The sequence below is a fragment of the Egretta garzetta genome, unplaced genomic scaffold (genome assembly GCF_000687185.1).
Source record: "Egretta garzetta isolate BGI_Z169 unplaced genomic scaffold, ASM68718v1 scaffold100, whole genome shotgun sequence".
Taxonomy (NCBI): Eukaryota; Metazoa; Chordata; class Aves; order Pelecaniformes; family Ardeidae; genus Egretta; species Egretta garzetta.
Genome location: NW_009258265.1, coordinates 1,667,320 through 1,667,717, shown reverse-complemented (window position 1 = coordinate 1,667,717; position 398 = coordinate 1,667,320).

The window sequence follows — 398 nt, the reverse complement described above, 5'->3', positions numbered from 1 at the left end:
GGCCGGGCTCTTCGGAGTCCTGGGCTGCACTGGAGTCATTCCAGGGGATGCTGCTCCTGCTCCTGCTCCTGCTCCTGCCCGGAGCTCGGCACTCGCAGCTGCCTGGGCTCAGGACAGGACCTGGCTCCTTCTGGAGCTGACTCCCCCCTTCCTGCACTACGGGGCCATGTCCCTCCAGGACAGATGAGGGGTCTGCATCCTCCTCGCTGGCCCCAGCCCCAGCTCCGCTCAGTGCCCGTGTCAGCGCTCGGCTTCAGTTTCCACTTTAATTAACTCGAGCAAGAGGAACATGGAAAAACCTGGGCTGGAGCCTCCCCCGCCTACTTTCCCCAACAAAGGCCTCATTGAGGCTGGCCCGGCACCCTGCCATGCCGGTGCCCGGTGCTGGGAGCCGGTGG